This window comes from Thermobia domestica, chromosome 14 (genome assembly GCF_964235325.1).
Source record: "Thermobia domestica chromosome 14, izTheDome1.hap1.1, whole genome shotgun sequence".
In the NCBI taxonomy this organism is placed as follows: Eukaryota; Metazoa; Arthropoda; class Insecta; order Zygentoma; family Lepismatidae; genus Thermobia; species Thermobia domestica.
In genome coordinates this window covers 202,077,882-202,089,320 of record NC_137467.1, presented here as the reverse complement: position 1 = coordinate 202,089,320, position 11,439 = coordinate 202,077,882, and positions in this window count along the sequence as shown.

The window sequence follows — 11,439 nt, the reverse complement described above, 5'->3', positions numbered from 1 at the left end:
CTCTTCCTTCTTATAGTATTAATTCTTGGTATACAATGATTCAGTAACATTTTACACAAACGTAGATGGGTTTTTCATTTTAAATGGATCTTTTTTGTACAAGATTATATCTGTTCATAACACAATATTTTAATACAAATTGAATAACATTAATTATAGCTATGTTTTCATTTTATATATATATATATATATATATATATATATATATATATATATATATATATATATATATATATATATATATATATATATATATATATATATATATATAAAATTAATTTTCATATCATATTTATTCATACTAAATGACTTATATAGTTCGTACACCATTACATATGAATTGGGGGCGCGGTGGCTCAGTGGTAGAGCGTTCACCCTTGGTGCTTGGGGTCCCGGGTTCGATCCCAGCCCCCGCCAAGTGAACTTTGTGGTGGACAAACACCGTGCTCGTGGGTTTTCTCGGGGTTCTCCCGTTTCCTCCCACTTTCATCATTCCACCATTTCACTCATCTCTCATAATCACCGTCTCCTTTAGCCTAACCGGCATAACCGTGGGACGTAAAACTCAAAGATTTCATTTCATTTCATTTACCATTACATATGAATCATAAAATTTCAACATTTTTTGGGTCTGACTCCTGTTATTACATATTACACTAGACATTCTTATTGTATTACACTGGATATAAAATTTTCAACATTTTAAAAAGAATGAAACATAAAATGCAAAGGTAACCATTTTTATACGTATATGTACTTACTTATAACTGATTTTCAAAATAATTTTTAATAATATATTATTTTCATTTTCCAAATATTTAAAATGCAACATTTAAACATTATATCAACTTATTAGTTAACGTTAAATACAATGCAATAATACGGCAACATGAGATTATGAAATAAATTTTCTTGTTAGTAAATAATTTTTTAAAACACATTACATATTAAAAACTTTATTTTCAACACAATGTTGAATAATATAGTTTTGTCGAGATTCAATAAAATTCATCGGCGCATTCAAGATTCACAGCTAAATTTTTACAATTTAATAATTCAGTTGTGCTTCTCTCTGACCATTCGACAGGGTCTGCCTTGCTAAATTTGGAAGATATCTACCCACAATAAATCATTTGTTTCCCATCCCGAGATGAGGCCGGAATATAGAATATAAGGTTAAAATCTAAAATAATAAAGAACGACTTACCAAAATTGCTTATTCCGAGCTTTAAAGAAATATTATATTACCCAAAATATATAGGAAGGAAACCTCATCTCAATGACTTGGCATATATCTTTGCTGATTTTTCCATTTTTTTGGAAAATAAAATATCAACGGCCATCTGTAAGTCACATCCCTGATCACAGATGCCTGCTTATATCATATCAAATAACATTTTTTACATTCTTTGTACTCGCTCATTCAATAACACATAAGGATTTTGTAAGTTTACCAACGCAAATTCCAATACATCAGATGAGCATAGATTTTTACAGTACAGAAAATTCAAATACTAATCAACATCCAACAATTTTTCTAAAATTTCGTGTATTCGTTTATTATTACTTCTCGTCTGAACACTTTGAGACAAACATACCGGTACTGTTGTTAGTGCGTTGCAAAGAACAGTTTCAACACTACTTTCTAAATCTGAATTTTAAATTCACTTGATATTACATCCTGATATTTTTCAGAACTATGTTTTACAGCTAAACCTAACCAAATCTTTCGAGTTTGTTTCTTAGGATTCCACACCGTAAGTCGATCTACAGAATGCGAGCCAATTGATTTGCCAGTTAAAGGATCTAACAATTCGAACACCTTTTCTGAATTTGATGGTTTATTCACAGAAAGATAAGGCCCCTTGAACACATTAAAGAATTTTGAAATTTTCTTATCTGTTGTGGAACTTAAGTTTGTCTGTTTCAAAAAAACCAAATCATTCACCTGTATTTTGTGTTTACTCTCCTGTAATGAGTTGTACCTCTCATTTCGCTTTCGAATCACTTCTTTTCTTTTAAAATCTGCCATTACCAATTTATTGTCCCAACTTTCATTATCATTTTCACTTGTATCATTCGTAAAAATACCAAAATGTTCGAAGATAGGTTTTTCAGCCTGAATGTTCAAATGTAAACTAGCTGGACTCGCGCCAAGACTACTTGATATAGAATAATTCAGTAACACAACTTGTGGTATGAATTTCTCCCAGGAACCATGATCATCTTTACAAAATAATCTGAATAACCTGTTCGTCTCCCGATGGATTCTCTCGACCGCGTTCGACGCTGGATGGTACGGCGTGGAATAAAATATTTTAACGCCATATTCTTCCATTTTCTGCTTGAAATTTTTAGAAATAAAACTACCATTGTCCGCCAATATAGTTGAAGGTATTCCTAAATGCACAAATTACAATGATTCCGAACATTTAACTACACACTTCTTAGTAGCGTTCCGAATTGGATAAAGTACAAGGTAGCGAGTAAAAACGTCCAAAACTTAAAGTATAAATTTACATTTTGAAGGAGATGGTACGAGAGGTCCAATGATATCAATTGAAATCAGTCTCCTAGGGTCTTTCACCTGTATGGTTTCTAAAGCTCTAGCTGGGGGTCGAGTATCAACTTTAGTTCGTTTACACTAGAGGCAGTCATTAATATAATTCATCACTTCTCGCCGCATAGATTTCCAATAAAAAATTTCACTGATAAAACTTACTGTTCTTTCACATCCGAAATGCGCACGGTTGTTATGCATTTCTTCAATTACCAAACTTACTAAAGGTGGTGGGATGCAGATCCTCCAACTGTTAGGAAAATGAAAGTTCTTATACAACAAAATTCCGTTTCCAAATTTGTAGAATTTCTCTACATTTCTATTTTGAATCTTACTGTAAGGATCGTTCGGTTTCTCTAAAAATTTAATAATTTTACTGTTTTTCGGTTAACTCTCCTGGTGTGAGATTTCTGAAGAATGAAGGGAGGACTTCTAAATTGTTTATGTCCAAAATTTTACTAGGAGGGGCGAAAACTATCCTTGACAGTGCATCAGTGGCAACATTCTCACCCCCGAAATGTGCTTTATTTCTAAATTAAATCCCTGTAATTCAAAACTCCACCGAGCCAAACGGGAGTTCCAATGGCGAATTTTATTTAAAAACACTAATGAGTTATGGTCTGTGTAAACTTTCACGTGGTGGCCATATAATAAATGTCCCCATTTACGTATTGCTGTAACAATCGCATACGCCTCTAATTCGGTGATAGTGAAATTTCGCTGTGCACAATTCAGAGTCTTACTGTAAAAACCAAGTATGTGTTTTTCATCATTGAATTCTTGAAATAATATACTTCCAACTGCTACCAGCGAACTATCCGTCACTAAACAAAAATCATGATCTAACAACGGGTGATTTAACAACACTTCTTCAGCTAAAGATTCTTTCAGCTTAACAAAACTTTGCTAACATTCGTCAGTCCAAATCCACATTTTATTCTTTTTCGAAAGTTCAAACAACGGATTGGGTAAATGAGCGAAATGATATACAAATTTAGAACACCACTCAAACAAACCTAACACTCGCTTAAGTTCCTTTACATTTTTGGTACGTGGCAATGTTCGAATTGTTTCGACGTATGATGGATCCTTTTTCACGCCTTTAGGTGACTACGAAACCAAGAAATTGAAAACTCGTATTACAAAATGAAGATTTCTTTAAATATACAGTCATGTTAGCTTCTTTTAATTTCGTAAACAACAAATTCAAAATTTCTAACTGTTCATCAAAAGAAAAAGTTGGTACTGAAATATCTTCAATATACGTAACTAATTTATCAAATAATGCATGACCTAACACAACCAAAAGACAAGCCATTAATCCTACGCCTCCATTTGCGTATCCGAAAGGGATGGATGTAAATCTATATATTTTTCCGTTTCATGAAAATGCTGTGTAATCTCTACAATTTTCAGACATTGGAACTTGCGTGTAACTTCGTACTAAATCAATATTTGATACACACTTTGCACCCTGAAACTTTAACAACAAATCATCTATCTTGTTCACCTTTGTTTTATTTTTACATGTGTGTTCAAAACCATCAAATCTACTACTACACGCATCTTACTAGTATTTTTCTTTGGCACACAGAAAATTGGGTGTGAATAGATTGATACACAAGGTTCTATTACACCACATCGTAACCACTCATCAATTTGTGAATCAATATGTTCTTTAAATTTATATGGTAATGTATATTGCCTTTTAACTAACGGTTGACCAGTATCTACTTCAATAGCATACTCAAATTTATTACAACGTCCGGGAATATTGTTAAAAATTTTTCTGTTTCAACAACAATTTGAACAATTTTTCTTTCTCAAAATCAGACAGTTGTTCTTCTTATCCTTTCCCGTATTTCTGAAATTGAAAAAAATTCACTTTCTGTTTTGCTATCAAGTGTATTATAGACTGCAACTCTATCTAACGATTTACAATGCGATTTTTAGATCTCACAATCGATCTCTGAAATCTGTTGTGAATAGTAATCAAACAAAAATTTATCTTCATTGGCGATTTCTAAATTTAGCACTTTCATTTCTTTTTTATTACTACATGAATTTCGAATTTTATCGTAAGCTTGGTCAGAAAGAATAACATGATTAACCCATTCTTTTTCTTTTTTACACCTTTCACTTAACAAATTATTTACTGTGGGACATTCTACATATACTTTTCTAATCTCAAATAAAATTTCCGATTCATCATCACTGTCGCCAATAACATTCATATTAGTTTCATTACCAGCTTGAGACACAAAATTTACCTTTTGCTGTACATCACCTTTAGTTAAAATTTTTGTAACTTTGACATGGTCAGCTTGACCACCTAACATAGGTACGTTAACGATTTCCCCTTCTTTTTCAACCGGAATAGAACTATTACAGAAATCTATCTTTGGCTTGGATTGAGTAAGGAAATTTCTACCCAATAAGCATTCAGCATTTAAATCGTAGACAACTAACGCACTTACGTCAAAACAAATTTTATCTATTTCAATACACAATATAGTTTCACATTGCACCTGTTTCTTTTTCTTACGTGAAAAATCCACCAACAAAATATGTGGAGCTGGTCGCAAGTGATTCTGGGAGATTACTGACGCTACTCGTTTCCATGTCTCTAAAGACAAAAGGCTAGCTGAAGCTCCAGAGTCCCACAAGGCTACTATTGTTTGATTTAAAATCTGTACCTTTATCTCAGCTGACCTACATTGACTATTAAGCTTTTGTTCTTCATCACTACTCTCAGGTGAATCGGTGCCCAGCTTACAACATTCCCTACATTTTTCCAATCACAACAAGCTCGCATTGCGAATCATTTATGAGCGCATTTCGACTTTCAGTACCTAAATTACCATTTACATTACCAACTCTGCCAACCGCACTCGCGTTGGAGAGTAACATTAGTTTAAATTCTATCTTTATTTTGTGGGAACATAACTCTTAGGCTATAATATGGAAATTGTGGTGCAGATTGACCAAATATAGGCATTGGCTGTGCTCGGTTCACAACTTCATCATAGTTACTGTTTACAAAATTAACTCTTTCATTCTGATTCAAAGTTTCATAATCATGATCGTCTTCGTAGTTACTACAATTATTACCTTGGCCCTCATTACGATCATTATTCCCAGTATGGCTATTCTTACCTTTGTTCCAATAAAACTTTTCTTGTTCGGATTTCCCTTCCTTTTTTGTCCTTTAAACTTACGTTTACGTGAATTTTCACGGTTTTCATTACCATAATTTCCCGTTTTGTTGGACTTCTCATAATTGCCCTGCACTTCATCTACCTGATTAACACGTACAGCTCTACCATGAAAATTGTTCCTGTCATTAATATTTCTACTATCATAATACAGAGCTTCAAGATTTTGTATGGCAGTTAAAATGAATTGAAATCTAAATTTGGGAACAACGCTAACTGTCGTCGGTAAGAAATAGGTATCAGCTGTTTAATCGTGTTCACAATAAAAGTATCCGGTAAACCAGATGACAAACCACGTATCTTGTTGAATCTTTTGTAAACAAAATCGGTAACGTTACCATTAGTTTTTGGATTAAACGCTTGATATTGCAATACTGATAATTTACTTGCAATAACTTGTTCAGAAGCAAATTGAGCTTTAAATTCTTTAGTGAAATATTCAAATGAGCGAAACGTACCTAATTTTGATTTCTACCACTCACGAGCATTACCGGTAAAAACAAATCCTAATACATCTAAATATTGAGATTCAGGTAAATCTATAGCGTGCGCCGCGAGGTTAAACTGTTTTAAAAACGAAGTTGGTGACTCATCATCTTCTAAACCTGAAAACTTTGGAAACATTTCAATGTTACCATGATGTAATATTCGTCGTTTAGCATTTTTCACGTCACCCCTGTCTAATTTTCTTACTTTAATTCGTTTCTTTAATTTTGTTATCTCACTTGCTGTCGAGGAACTAGAATCTGTTTGGTTGAAACTACTGGTTTCTTCCTTGCTATATTTTGACTTATGGCTACTCCTATCGTCACCCGATATAGTTGATGTACGCCAATTGCGTTCACTCCCCTCTCTGGTAGCGTTCTCAGCTAATGAGGTTAACTTCGTTTGAGTTTCATCTACTTTTATTTCTAAACCTGACAATATATCGCTTATTAAAGCAATGTTCTGATTCATGTTTATCACATCAATACCTTGAGGATTCGTGTTCTCTGACAAACTATCAACCCTACGATGCAATATTGTGACATTTCTTTCTAATTTATGAGTCGTATCACTTAATCCCACTAGCATCTTTTCTTTATTTTCTAAATTACTTTCAATATTATTTACAGACTCCTCGAGCGATGCAATTTTTCAAATGCTCGGTCCGCCTTTTCTTCACATTTTCCCAAATCGACATATTTTCATGTTCTTGACAGTTCTGAACAGCTTTCCCCCATATTTTCTCGCATTTATCATTTACCTTCTCGCATTTCTAGTCTATTTCCTTAGATATTTGTTCATTTCTGCCCACACATTCTTTTCTTATTATTTCTAATTGTGCCTCAAGTTTATCGTCGATTTGCTTTTTGTTGTTTCGCTAACTTCCACAATTTTACTTTCTAACGATTCGTTGACCCTTTCTATTTTGTTTTCTAATGATTCGCGTAAATTTTGCATTTCTTTGTTAGAAGCAGCAATTTTAGTTTCTAATGACTCGTGCAAAGTTTGCATTTCAGCTTTACTTGCATTAACTGCGTCCTAGAGTAACTTAACATTACTTTCATCCATTCTGCACAACTATATAAAAATTCTAAACACGAGTCAGAAACTTACCTTTTACCTTTACGTTTCTAAGCATGAATCACTACTTTTGGTTTAACGGTGCAGGAGTTCTGTCGCTGTTAGGTGGGCCATTTTTGTAACCCGCCTGGGTTCGATTCTCGTGTTCGGGCAATGAACTTGGGATATAAATAGTGGAATCAGTGGTTATAAAGATCAAGTACCCCACTCCCTGTATAATAGTGGCCAGAAATCGTGGGAGGGATCGTATCAGATCACAAACCAAAATGAATTCGAACCAAGGTAGCACACGCGCGTAACCACCATCGTTGATACGCCCTGTTGGGTTTGTTATGGCAACATTTGTACCGAGTTTTGTTTTTCTTTTGTTCCTTCGCTCGTTTTCTATCAGCTGTAGTGCAAGTGCTAATGTTAGAATAAAAATAGTATTTTTTGCCTTCTATAATATAACATTAACGTTTTATTGTAACATCTGGCGATCGTGACACGACTGAGAGACAACTTAAATAATGGAGAAAGCTAAAAGAGTTAGAACAGTGGCGAGAGCTGTATTTACAAAAATCGCAAAAAATGTGGAACAGTGTTGTAATGCCGCGAATGTGAACATTGACGAAATTAAAGTGAACTTTGAATTATTGGAGGATAAATACAGGGCAGTTGATGAAGCACACAATGAATACATTGAACTGTTATTAAAAGAAGAATTCGAAGAAGATTTGGTTCAGGAAACAGAAGCACAAGATAAATATGTTCTGACATTTTAGGCGGGCTATACACAACGAGATCAATCCTAGGAAATATCTTAGGATTTATCTTTGGAAAAATGTTATGACATATCTTGTAGGAAATCCTACCCTTTTGTGCCATACACGTGAAGAGTTTTCCTGTCTGATAGAATGACGTTTATCAACGGTAGTTCTATTTAATAAAAGTACAAAGTTGAAGAATTATTATGCTAACCAGACTGCACATCCTACTGACATTAATTTCAGGCGCTATTGTTAAATTGGATGCCTCTAAAAAAAAAAAAAAAAAGGAAAAAGCATAAAAGTCAGAAGGGTGCTCGTAAACTTTTGGCGCACCACATTTTAGAAGATTTACAAGTAAAATTTAATACTTTGCATGAAAAGGCATATTTATAAGGAACAAATTTTTTGCAAGCAACATAACTAAATACAAAATAATACAGCTGTATTTTATGTTTACTTAGGGTTACTAGTGTAAAATCATTATAAATGTTTTAACGACGGATAAAATAGGTGAGAGACAATGTTTAGCAGAAAGAGTCCAGCTAATTTTTCTAAGAAATGTTACAATTTCGGTAGTTTCTATTCACAATAGTTTAGTGTAGGTTGGTTCAGGTTAGTTACACTTATGTTACGTTAGATTATATTGGTATATGGGTCCAGTACAATTTTCAAAAAGCTATAAAATTAGGCTTACTTCTATTAATATTAGGTTAGTTTAAGTAAGTTAATTTCATTAGGTAGATTTGGTTAGGTTGTGTTAGGTCTAAGTACTTGCATTTTCCACTTCTCCTGTAAATTTTTGTATGTTTTGCCTACTTCTGGACCCCTTCTGCGAAACATTTACCTAAGTGAGTGCATATGAAAGATGACCGGTGATACTAATTTCCATCACCGGTGTATTTTTGCATAGTTTACAGAAGCTATAGTTTATGTTTACAAGTGGAGCGCTACTACTATGATACCATGACAAGTGCTATTCAAACTCGTATCATTGCCAAAACCCACTCGTTTTCACTACATTCACTGAAGCGCCTGCTTCCTTCGCTCGCACCCCCTCACTGACGCTCCGGCCCCCGCTACGCCCTGCGATGACTCGGTTAGATATTGTATTGTATTGTATTGTATTTATTTTCATCCTTTTTCATACAAATTGTTCACAACGTGAACGTATGAGTTGGACACGTCATAAGAACACTGAATGTGTACATATGTATAGATTTAAATCTACATGCAATATTAAAATAGTATGAATTTATATAAAACAAAAAAGGTACAATTTTTCATTATTCTAATTTACATACATCGATATAAAACAACATAACAGTTAATAAAACCTTACATTATAGATATACAATATATATATATTTTAAACATTATTTACTACAGGCGAGATATTCTTCTACAGAATAGAAACAGTGCCGGATAGCATTCGTACTTTCCAGAAACCACCTAACAACTTGGTTTGCGTTTCTTGCACTATAGTTTTTATACTATATATCCGGCCCCCGTATTTGTACGCAAATCGTAAAAGAATTGCAGTTTATAAACATTGCTTTTCATGGTCCCCTTAAGGGATTTTATCTATGCTATGTAAGATATTTTCATGTCGGTCAACGCAAATCATTTAGGAAACAGTGACAAATTATAATTTTTCAACAATTATTTCCAGTAGTACACCTAAAGTAAACCTGCACGATCAGAAGATATCTCATCAGTTGTGTTTTCACTTGTTTTGTTTTCACGTTCTCTCACCTGATGTCGCTTAAATCGAAATCTTACGAATTTTCTTTCTAAAATAGAGCGTGCTCTAAACAAGAGAAATCTCATAGGATCGTTCAGAACACAGGAAATGACATGCGATATGTTGCCATACACGTTGAGATTTTGACTCTAGAACAAATCGTAAGAGATTTCCTAGGATCTATCCTATAATGTATAGCGGGCCTTATAGTCTTCGTACGAAAGGTCAAGAGTTGATCGATAAGCATGCATCAAATTCAACTCGTGATACAGACAGTGTTTCGACAGAAGGTAAGAAACGGGGTATTAAGTTACCGGTAAATGAATTGAAGAAGTTTGATGATGACTTAAAGAATTGGTTACCGTTTTGGAGTCAGTTCAATCGAATCGATGCGGACACGAATATTGCAAACAGTGACAAATTTCAGTATTTAGTTCAGGTCACTCTATCCGGTTCAAGAGCACGCCAATTTGTTGAAAGTTTCCCGTTATGTGAAGAAAACTATCCGAAAGTGATTGAAGGTTTGAAGTCACGTTTCGGTCGTGAAGATACATTGGTAGAAGTGTATATGAGGAAACTTTTAAAACTGGTGTTAAGGAATTTGAACAGTAATAAGCAATTAGAACTCAGTGCCTTGTACGACAAAATTGAGTCACAATTACGAGCATTAAGTACATTAGGAGTGACGACAGAAATGCGCAGCAATGCTGTACCCACTAGTGGAATCGTGTTTACCTGAGGAACTTTTGCGAGCATGGCAAAGGGGAACTACGAACTATGGAGAATCTACAGTGGAAAATAGACTGGAAAACTTAATATTGTTTGTGAGAAAAGAAGTTGAAAGTGAAGAGCGGATAGCACTTGCAGTTGCAGGCTTTGATTTGAAAGATACTTCCAGTGCGATAAAGAAAAGGAAGGATCGAAGTAGTCCCACAGAAACTGTTCCAACAGCGGCAGAGTTAGTAAATTGTAAAGGTGACCCAGAGAAATGTATTTTTTGTAGTGATTTTTATGTTACCGAAGAGTGTTCGAAGGCACATAACTGGTCTTTTGAGGAAAAAACAAAGGTGTTAAAAGCAAAGGGTTGTTGTTTCAAATGTTTAAAACCGGGGCACGTTAGCAGTAGATGTAGAGTAAAATGAAAATGCGCCAAGTGCAAGGGGTAACATTCATACATTATGTGCAAGGGACCAAAAGGTAACAAGGAAAACGACAGTACAGTGAAACAAAGTGTAACAAAACCGGTTCTTGAAAATACATTAACTAATAACGTGTATGCTGAAACGTTTTTGCAAACATTAGTTGTCAAAGTAAGGGGTTAAGAGACAGAAAGGGAGGTAAGACCAATTATTGATACCGGTTCCCAACGATCGTACATTCGAACAGCTACCGCATTGGAAATGGGATACGAAATTGTTAAAAAAGAAAGTGTTACGCATGCACTCTTCGGAGGTATTTCTTCTGCACCTTATGAACATAGTTGTTATCAAGTTATTTTGTATAGTCTGAAAGGAGATTATGTATGAAATTTTGAAGCGCTGAACCAAGATACAATATGTAGCAATGTGACGTCAGTAGTTGAAGGTCCTTGGATACAGGAGATAGAAA